The sequence below is a fragment of the Urocitellus parryii genome, chromosome 2 (assembly GCF_045843805.1).
Source record: "Urocitellus parryii isolate mUroPar1 chromosome 2, mUroPar1.hap1, whole genome shotgun sequence".
Lineage (NCBI taxonomy): Eukaryota > Metazoa > Chordata > Mammalia > Rodentia > Sciuridae > Urocitellus > Urocitellus parryii.
Window position 1 is genome coordinate 104,388,894 of NC_135532.1, and position 11,091 is coordinate 104,399,984.

At 40.0% G+C, this 11,091-nt stretch overlaps 2 pseudogenes; one reads left to right on the forward strand and one right to left on the reverse strand.

The window, feature by feature from the left end:
- Positions 1-1,461: 1,461 nt before the first annotated feature.
- LOC113180198 (putative monooxygenase p33MONOX pseudogene) lies at positions 1,462-2,552 on the forward strand (annotated as a pseudogene).
- Positions 2,553-4,376: 1,824 nt separating this feature from the next.
- LOC113180227 (small ribosomal subunit protein eS8-like) lies at positions 4,377-5,104 on the reverse strand (annotated as a pseudogene).
- Between the last annotated feature and the right edge of the window lie 5,987 nt (positions 5,105-11,091).

The window sequence follows — 11,091 nt, forward strand, 5'->3', positions numbered from 1 at the left end:
AAGCCCACGAATGCTTTATTATAGTGAAACACACCAAAGGAATTTATAGTGAGGAGGGGTTCTTCAAGGTAAATTGTTGAGAGCCACAGCCAAAGGGGCCCCAACAAACTTCCAGCTGCCAGCAAACTTCCAGCTGCCAGCTGATGATTGGCTCACAGTGGCCCCAGCAACATCTAGCTGATTGGCTCCTCTGCGGTCATGTTCATTGGGCTGTTTCCCTGCCCTTCAGACTATGGAACTGCTCATTGGGGGACTTCTTTGGCTCCGCCCATGCGACCTAGCCAATCGGCCTCAAGAGCAGGAGGATTGTGGGAGGTGGTTGTTGGTGTGGGGGTGAGAGGCTTGTGGAAGCCGGTGGTGGCAGTTGGGCTCTGAGGGTTTTTCCTGAGGAGCTGTTTTGCTTGGCGTTTGTAGTTCTAAAAATAAAGTTAGTTTCTTTTGACAAGTGGCTCCTGAATTGTGCCCAGCCAGACTGCGGCAGTAAATAAGAAGAGAGAAGCTGGGGGAGGTTGGCCAGGCTGGAGACACCACTTACGCTTGCGCAGTAACTCTTTCTCCTCCAGGCAGCTGGATCACAGGGCTAGTCAGGGCACTGGTATCTCTTCAGGGAATTGCATTTGAACCTAGGGTTGTCTAAGCCAATAAATTCCACCGCATCACAGAATTCTTCCTGAGCAAAAGGTCTGCCAAAGCAATGGAGCGATCTCAGGTGACATTGTGCCAAGAGATCTCCAAAGGGACTTTCTCTGCTTCAGAGTTGGCTCAGACATGCCCACAGTGACAACAGCAAACACTGTCAAGGATGTGGAGGAACTGGAACAATCCTGCATTGCTGGTGGAAATGTAAAATGGTATAGCCATTCTGGAAAACAATGTGACAGTTTCTTTAAAAAAGAAAAAAAAACAATGCAACTACCATATGATGCAGCAATTGCACTCCTGGGCATTTATCCCAGAGAAATGAAATCTATCACAAAAAACATATACATGAATGTTTGTAACGTCTTTTTTTATAACATCCAAACACTGGAAACAACCAGAAGTCTTTCAATGAGTAACTGGGTAGGCAAACTATGACACATCCATACCATGAAATATTATTCAGCAATAAAAAGCAATGAATTATTGATAAAAGCAACAAGTTGAATGGATTTTCTGAAAAAGTAAAATAAAGACATGTCCAAAGGGCATATACTGTAGCATAAATCATCCTATTAATATACGACTCTTGGGGCTGGGGTTGTGGCTCAATGGTGAGGCGCTCACCTAGCATGAGTGGGGCATTGAGTTCGATCCTCAGCACCACATAAAAATAAAACTAAAGATATTGTGTCCACCTAAAACTAAAAACTAAATTAAAAATATATATATTTTAAAAAATATACGACTCTTGAAATAACAAAATTATAGAGATGGCGAACAGGTTAGTAATTGCCAGGGGCTAATTTGCAGCACCTGGACAATGTTCCTCATTAATACCTGTCTGTCAGCATAGTGGTGACATCATTTCACTGTGGTGGCAGGGACTCAGCTCCGAATTATAAATTGAAAAAACACCTGGATCCCAGTTTATCAATGGCTTCAAGACAATCAGAAGTACCTGCTCTTGAGTCTAGCAGGCCCCTAGGCAAGATGTCCCTGCCCATCGGGATGTGCCATCGGGCATTCAGCTAGGATGATGCCCTTGAGGACCCTGCACCCATGACTCCTCCTCCATGGGACATGGGCAGCATCCCCTGGAAGCCAGTGATTCCAAAGTGCAAGTATTAGCACCTTGCAAGGAGGAGGAAGGAGAGGCCAGTGTATCCCCCTCTGCCATGACCCTGTCAAAGGTCACTGACAGTACGGACAAGGTCCCGATGGTGAAAGCCAAAGCTACCCATGTCATCATGAATTCTCTGATCATAAAACAGACACAGGAAAGCATTCAGCGTTTTGAACAACAGGCAGGACTGAGAGATGCTGGCTACACACCCCACAAGGGCCTTACCACCAAGGAAACCAAGTACCTCCGAGTAGCAGAAGCACTCCACAAACTAAAGCTGCAGAGTGGAGAGATAACAGAGGAAGAGAAGCAGCCTGCAGCAGCCCTTACTCTTCCCCTAAGCAGAGGGCCAGAGGCTGGTTTTCTTCTGGTTCCTCTGTAGCCTTACCTGGTCCAAGTCCTAGCACCATGGATCCTGGAAGTGGAGATAAGGACAGAAACTCATCAGATAAATGGAGACTTTCTGGTCCAAGACGCCTTCAGAAGTCTGATTCTGGAGGTTTTGCATCCAGGCCTACAAAGGCACCCAGAAGTCCTCTCACATGGAGCTGATCCGTGCCCAGGCCACCTGAATGGCTGAAGATCAGCAACCTTCAAGCCACCCAAGATGGATGTCCCAGTGATAGAAGGGAAGAAACCACTGCCGAGGACCCATGATCTCAAACCGCGTGACTTGAATGGGCTCACACCCACTGGCTTCTGGAGTGCATCTATTCCAGATGGGACAGAGGTTTCTTGTCCTTTATTCCCCTTTTACCTTAGCTCTGACATAGGAATGGTATATTAAAACAAACAGAAAAACTGAGGCTAGAGGTGGAGACATAATTAATTCTGAGAAACATCAGGGCAAAGCTTGTCCTTGTGTGGAAGAAACCGTTTTGTAGTGTTGTAGAGTCAAACTAAAAAAATCTCAGCAGTGATGTTTGGGGGACGTTATTACCCTTTCTTGTATCATTTACCCCAGACCAGGACTTTGATCATTGCTTACTAGGTAAATGTTTATGCTATTCCAAAACCTAGGCTTCTTTTTACCACCATCAGCATAAACACACCATGGTATAGAGGTGTCCGTCGACAAGTTTGGCCTTTTTGACTCCGCTGATGTCAGGTAGGGGGACCTAAGACCTGTTTAAGGTCTGGGTACAGTTAACAGCCAGACTTCACAGGGACCCCTGTTTTCTAGGTTAAAACTGGTCTCCTTGCTTTTTGGTCAGTCTAATGGATTGCTTTGTCCTGTAACCAGTTCTTCATGCTTGTTGGTACCTCTTGAGCTGCTGCTGTTGGAAGGATGCTTCTCATTTACATGTCACAGATTAACACTAGTCTTTCATAGCGTTTCTTGCACTTTAAAGTAAGATGAGTTTAACTCCAATTTGGTTTAAACTTCCTAAAATAAGAAAATTAAGTCTATTGATTTGAGATATATTTCTGTGGTGCTGGGGATTGAATCCAGGGCCTTGCACATTCAAGGCAAGTGCTCTACCATCATTGAGCTATACCCCGACCCCGCCCTAGGATGGTAAGCTTTTAGAATAAATGAAATTCATTTGAAATTAGGGTCAATTATTTCAGTTTCTTTGTATAGGTCAGGGCTTAACTTTTTGGAGGGGAGGTGGAAGTATTCAAAATAAGAAGAAAAGCATTTTTCACCAAAATGAGCCTTATGTCTTAATGCAACATATCTTAGAAGCTACATTTTTATTTCTCCTCACTTTGTACATTTGTCTTGAACACTGTCTCAGATACTTGCCGTTTTTGTTTTGCTTAGGATTTTTGCTTACATAAGAAGCTGACCTTCTTATAGAGAAGCCCTGAAGTCTAAAATTGTCAGAACAACTAATTTATTTGTGTCTTCTGTTATGATCTTTTGTTTGGACAATAAAGATCCCACTGCTTTCTCAAAAAAAAAAAAAAAGAAAGAAAAGAAAACACTGTAACAGAAATGGAGAATACCTGGCATGGGTTCATTAGTAGATAGGATGTAGGAAAGAACCTCTATGCTGGAGGAGATCTCAACAGAAGCCTTCAAAGCAGAAAAGCAGAGAGAAAAAACTGAAGGAAAAAAAGAAAATAGAATATCCAAGAACCACAAAAGATTTAAAAAAATGTAATGAGAATACAAAAAGAAGAGAGATGAGAATAGAACAAATAATTAAAATAATAGTGTTTAAACATTTTCCCCAAATGTCAGACACCTAACCACAAATCCTATAAGTTCAGAGAGCACCAAGCCGTATAAATACCAGAAACATTACACTTAGTCACATCACTTTCAAACTACAGAAAACAGAAGAGAAAATCCTGAAAGAAACCAAAATGGGTGGGGGGACAACTTGCCTATAGAAAAGAGAAGATTAAAATTACATCTGACTTCTACTCTGAAACCATGCATTCAAGAAGAGAATGGAGTGAAATATTTAAAGAAAAAACCATCAACCTAGAATTTTGTACTCTGCAAATTATCCTTCAAAAGTGAGGAAGAAATACTTTCTCAGAAAAACAAAAATTGGAGGAATTTTACCAGAAGACTTGCCTTAAAAGAAATTCTAAATATTTTTTTTAGAACAATAAACACCTTTATTACATGAGCTGAGTCAGAAGGGGGGAGGACTTATTTGCCCTTCCAGGCTTTGATTTTCCTCAGAAAGAACTCCAACTCCTTGCCTTCTAGAACATAGCCATCTGCTCGGCCACACTGTCCTGGTCTTGATGCAATGCAAGCAAGAAGCTTGCCCTGCCAGAACTGCTCCTCCAGAAGAGTGCAACTGCTGATTTTAGCATTCTTCTTCCTTTCATCATACTTCTTTTGAATTTTCATCATACTTCTTTTGAATTTTCTTAGACCGCTTTTTGTTTACTATTTCTTCCTCCTCAAGAGTCAGCTTGGCCCTCTTCTTGCGGCCCAGGGGCAATGCGTAGTGGGACTCGTCCCACTGTGTGGTGTGCTATCAACTAGCACAATGCAGTTCTTCACCAGGATCTTGAATGCGGACTAGCTCATTATTGGACGCATTGTAGACAACAATGATCCTTGTTTTCCGAGTATAACACTCAGAGCCCCAGGAGAAGTTCCCCACATCCAGCTTCAAAGCACCGAACTTCTTGTTGCCTCCTCGAACTCTGACAATGTGTATCCGATGTGGTCCAATCTTAGTGTTGGCAGACACAACATCTTTGTTGGTATGTGGTGCTGAGGATCGAACCTGGGCCGCACGCATGCCAGGTGAGCGCGCCACCGCTTGAGCCACATCCCCAGCCCATACTTCTGCTTCTTGTGATAGGGCTTCTCTTGCCCCCAGTCTTGCGGCGCTTGTGCCTGTTATCCTGAGAGATGCCCATCACTCGGCGCCGGCTGGAAAGAGCTAAACATTTCTTAGTGAAAAGAAAAATTGCATAGATGGGAGACTCAGATCTACACAAAGAAAGGACGAATATCACAGAAAGAATAAGTAAAGGTGACATAATTTTTTTTATTTTCAATATAATAGTAACACTTTATTTGATCATGTATTCATAAATAAATATGTTATATTTAATGCATATGCTTATATAAAAGTAAAATGAGTAGGCTGGGGTTGTGGCTCAGTGATAGAGCACTTGCCTAGCAGGTGCAAGGCACTGGGTTTGAACCTCGGCATCACATACAAATAAATAAATTAAATAAAGGTATTGCATTCAACTATAATACCTTTTTTTTTTTGAGCCAGAGTGCATAAATTTTTTTGGTCAGTAAAATTAATATTTATAGTAAGATCATCTGCCACAGTCTGGCTGGGCACAAATCACTGAGCCGCCACAAAGCACTTGTATGTTCAAACAGGAAACTTTATTGCCGGAACTCCACCAGCACTCCACGCACACTTCCCGGGAACTCTCCCGAAAGCCACCCACACAGCCCTCTCAAGCACACCACACCAACCAGAACTCCTTCCACCGGAACTTCACCAACCAACGCAAACTCCCCAGGAATCCCCGTGAGAACTCCAAAGTATCGGGGTGCTCTAGGCAGATAGCAGGGGTCTATATACAATTGAATACACGATCTGTTTCAATCCAGCATCATCTTAATGGCTCACCTCTCAACCATTACTTCTGGCAAAATGCCAGGGGCCATTCCAACTCGGCTGTGGCTCTCAACAATCATCTACTTAAAATGGAAAAATATATATATAATAGATAATAAGCTACACACTGACTTTAAAAATGGATCCTTTAACATTTATAGTTACTCTGTTTGCCCTTATATATAGGTAAGCCCTATTTGAAGTAGCCACAACCTTTAATCTTCAAGTCTGTTAATAAGGCAGTTAACAGACTGATATCACAATTAAATATGGGCAGAAAGCAAAAGAGAACACAACACAACTTAGTAGATGGTGGCATTCTGGCTAAATTTAACATAGCTTACATAACCCATGTTCATCTGAAATTCAAACATACTTTGTTGTTTCATATAACATCTATATTTTTTTAAGATTTTCTTTTTTATTTATTCTAATTTGTTATACACAATGGCAAAATGCAATCCATTTCATATTACACATATAGAGCACAATTTTTCAAGTCACTGATTGTACACAAAGTATTTCCACACCATTCGCGTCTTCATACATGTATTACTAGGGTAATGATGTTTAACTCATTCCACCATCATTTCTACCCCCTTCTCCCTCTTTTCCCCTCCCTCCCCTATGCCCTAGCTAGAGTTCCTCCATTCCTCCCATGCTCCCCACCCATTGCCATTATGAGTCAGCATCCTCATATCAAAGAAAAGACAAAATATATTTTTAAAAAAGTAAAATGAGTAACAACAGTAACACAAGGAAAAGAAGAGGAGCATTAGAATTATTATTACAAGGTACTCACACCACCCATGAAGTATAGCATCATTTGGAAATGAATCTGAATTAGGTGTGAATGTATATTGCAAGCTCTAAGACATCCATTTAAAAAAAATCAAAGAAGTAAAATGCACAGTTGATATGCTAAGAAAGGAGAGAAATGAAATCATATTTTTATAATGCTCAGGCTGGGGGGATCGCTCAGTGGTAGAAGCTTACCTAGAGTGTGCAAGGCCCTGGGTTTGATACCCAGCCCCCCTCCCCACATACTCACAAAAATTAATAGAATTTCAAATGCTCAACAAACAAACCACAAAAGACCAAAAAGAAAAGGGAGTAGATGATAAAAATAGGAACAAAGAATTAAGCAACAAATAGAAAACAGTAACAGATATGCCAGATTTTTGAAGTTATTTATTTATTCTAATTTGTTATATATGATGGCAGAATGCAATTCAATTCATATTACACATATAGAGCACAATTTTTCATGTCTCCAGTTATACACAAAGTAGAGTCACACCATTCGTGTCTTCATACATGTACTTAGGGTAATGATGTCCATCTCATTCCGCGTCTTTCCTACCCCCATGCCCCTTCCCTCCCCTTTTCCCTATCTAAAGTTCCTCCATTCCTCCCATGATGCCCCGCCATCCCCATTATGAGTCAGCATCCTCATATCAGAGAAAAAATTCGGCATTTATTTTTTGGGGATTGGCTTACTTAGCATAATACTCTCCAACTCCATCCATTTACCTACAAGTGCCATGATTTTATTCTCATTTAATGCTGAGTAATATTCTATTGTGTATATATACCACAGTTTCTCTATCCATTCATCTACTGAAGGGCATCTAGCACAATTTAGCTATTGTGAATTGTGATGCTATAAGCATTGATGTGGCTATGAATATGACAGATATTAATGTGACAGATATTAATCCAATATGATAGATATTAATCCAACTACCCACTCTGAATAACAATGGCTTAAATGTACCTATTAAAAAACAAAGATTATGGGGCTGGGATCGTGGCTTAGCAGGGGCGAGGTAGAGCGCTCGCCTAGCACAGGCGGGACCCGGGTTTGATCCTCAGCACCACATAAAAATAAAGACATTGTGTTGTGTCCATCTACACCTAAAAAATAGATATTAAAAAAATAAATAAAGCTACTCTTTAAAAAAAAGAAAGAAAGAAAGATTGTGAGACTGGATCAAAAATCAAAACCTAGATAATCAATCTACAAACATGAAAAAATGTTCAACATCTCTAGCAATTAGAAAAATGCAAATCAAAACTACTTAAGATTTCATCTCACTCCAGTCAGAATGACAGCTATCAAGTATACAAACAACAGTAAGTGTTGGTGAGGATGTGGGGGAAAAGGCACACTCATACATTGCTGGTGGGACTACAAATTGGTGCAGCCAATATGGAAAGCAGTATGGAGAATCCTTGGAAAATTGGGAATGGAACCACCACTGGACCCAGCTATCCCAATCCTTGGTTCATACCCAAAGGACATAAAAGCAGCATACTACAGTGATGCAATGCTGCAGGATACAAGGTTAATATACAAAAGTCAATCATTTTATATCCCATAAATAAAAAAGTGAGATTTAAATTTAAAACATAATGCCATTGACAATGAACCTAAAAAATGAAATATGTTGGTATAAATCTAACAAAATATGTACCAGACTAATATGGGGGAAACAACAAAATTCATGAAAGAAATCAAATAAGAACTAAATGAATGGAGATATATTCCATTAGTCTAGGGAGACAATATTGTTTTCTGGATCAGTGGAGGATCCTGTAACAAATTATCATGGGCTGAGACAACAACATTTAGGTCTAATGGTTATGGACTCTGAGAAGTCCAAGATCACAAGGGCAGCAGATCCAGTGTCAGGAGAAGGACTCACTTCTTGGTTTGTATATGGTGGTTTTCTGGTTGCAGCTTCACAATCAGTCATTGCAAAGTTCACAATCATCTATATTATGATAGAAGATAGAGAGAGAGGAAATAAGCTTTTCATGTCTTTTTTAATAAGTGCATTACCCTCACTCACGAGGGCGCCACTCTCATGACTTGATGAACTTCCACCCATGCCTCCTCCTAATAGTACACTTTGGGGTTAGGATTTCAACACATGGATCTGAACACACATTTGCATCCCAACTTGATATAAAGATTCAATGTAATCCCAATCAAAATTCCAGCAAGTTATTTTATATATGTTGACAAACTAACCCTACGCTTATATAGAAAAGCCAAAGAACCTGACTAACCACCAGAATATTGAAGGAGCAGAACACAGTTGGAGGATTGACACTACCTGAGTTCAGCACTTACCCTAAAAGTGACAGAAATCTTGGCAGTATGGAGCTGGTGAAAGAATTTGGACTAATAGATCTGCAGAACCAATAGCCCAAAAATAGATCCACATACATAGGTCCGCAGTCGACTAATCTTTGAGAAAGAATCAAAAGAAATACAATGGAGGAAAAAAAGTCTTTTCAACGAATTGCACAGATCAACTGTCCATCCACATGCAAAAAAAATTATTTAGATACACATCTTATACCATTTGTAAAAAATTAACCGAGAATAGAGCACAGACCTAAACATAAAACACAAAACTATAAAGCTCCTAGAAGATAACATAAAAGAAAATATAGTTAATTGTGGACTTTGCAATGACTTATTAAGATATAACACCAAAGGCATGATTTATGAAAGAAAGAACTGATAAGTTGTTCTTCATTAATATTAAAATATCCATGTAGTGGAAAAACATCATCAAGAGAATGAAAAGACTGAGAGGAAATGTGTAAAACACATATCTGATAAAGGACCCAAAATAAATCAAAACCCCTACCATTCAACAACATGAACATAAATAATCTGTTTTAAAATGGACCAAAGATCTTAACAAACACCTCACCAAACAAGACACAGATGGCAAATAAGAAAAGATGCTTCGCATCATATGTCATAAGGGAAATGAAAGTTAAAACAATGAGATGCCTCTCCACACATCCTAGACTGGCCAAATTCAGAAATGCTGGTGAGGATGGGAAGCAACAGGTCTCATGGTTATGGACTCTGAGAAGTCCAAGATCACAATGTTCCTTGGTGGTGGGGATGCAAGATACTACAACCACTCTGGAAGACAATTTGTCAGTATCTAATAAAAGTCAATAAACCCTTGCCATATGATCTGGCAATCAAGCTGCTTGGTATTTACTGAAACAAGTTGCAAACTTGGGTTCTCATAAAAGCCTGCACACAGATGTTTATAGCAGCTTTAGGTATACCATCAAAAATGGAAGCCACCAAGATAGCCGTTAGTAGGTAAATGGATAAATAGACAGGTACTTCCAGACAATGGAGTGCTCAAAATAAATGATCAAGCCATGAAAAGACATAAATGAACTTTAAATACATATTACTAAATGGAAGAATTCAGTCTGGAAACATTGCATCCTATACAAGTTCAATTATATGACATTTTGGAAAAGTCAAGACTTTGGAGACAATAAAATGATCAGTGGCTGTCAGGGGCAGGGCATAGGGAGAAACAAATATGCAGAACAGAGGATTTTTTAGGGAAATGAAGCTATTCTGTGTGGTACTGCAATGGTGGATATGCAGCATCATACATTTTTTCCAAATCCATAGAACATAGAATACCAAGCACGAGTTCTAATATAAATTCTGGATAAAAATGTATCGTTAGGTTCATCAATTATGACAGATATGCAACCCGGGTAGGGGATGTTGGTATTGGAGGAGGCTCTGCTTGTGTGTAGGCAGAGTGTGCATAGGAAATCTCTGTACCTTCCAACCCATTTTTCTATGAATCTAAAACTTCTCTAAAAAATTAAAATTCATTTTAAAAAAGCAGAGGCATTGGGTCTGAGGAAGGTGGGCGTAACTAGAAAAGGGCGACACAGGAGACCTCCTTCCTGTGGTGATTCACTCACACCATTGTCAACATCTTGGTTTTAACCCACACTGTACTATTTTTGCAAGAAGTTGCCCCCGGAGAAAACTGGGTACAGCATACAAAGTTGTTTTGACCTGAATTCTTACAACTGCATGCAAATCTATAATGATGTCAAAATGAAAATTTAATAAGAAAACAAAAGGATTACTAACATACTTAACAACACGGTGAATCTCAAAATCATGATGCAAAAGAAGTCAAACGCAGCTTCATCCATATTGTGTGATTCCATTTTTATAAAACCCAAACTATTTTAGCTTGAACTTTGTGAAATGCAAACTACAGTGACAGAGTGAGAGATGAGTGGTGATGTGGGTCCAGGGGCAGGAGGAAATGAAGTACAAAAGGGAACACAAGGCTGTCCTGACTTGACCGTGGTGCTGAAGGCTTTACAGATGTGAACAACTGAGGAACTCACTGAGTCCCACACTTTAACCAGATGTGGTTTATCTCACACGAGTTATTT